We start from the raw sequence: 289 nt of genomic DNA, 5'->3' as shown, positions 1-289 counted from the left end.
AACCCCCTTTAATAAAACACATGGGTTAAAACAGGTAAACATATACTGTGATCTATACAGAATTTTCCAATCAAATTTTCAATGGTTACCATATAAAACTGCAAGTACAAAACCCAAATCAAAGGCATCAAAATATCAACACCTATCCAACTACTTGCAAAAAATCAAAGGAAACATCACTCCACGAAATTATACAGTATAGCTAGTTTTTATAGGGTGTAAAATTCTTGTATGTATGTGTATAGGAAATACATCATATACATTATATGAAATATGATGTGTATATAAA

The sequence above is a fragment of the Penaeus monodon genome, chromosome 28, assembly GCF_015228065.2.
Source record: "Penaeus monodon isolate SGIC_2016 chromosome 28, NSTDA_Pmon_1, whole genome shotgun sequence".
NCBI classification, from domain to species: Eukaryota; Metazoa; Arthropoda; class Malacostraca; order Decapoda; family Penaeidae; genus Penaeus; species Penaeus monodon.
Note: the sequence above shows the minus strand (reverse complement) of the source record.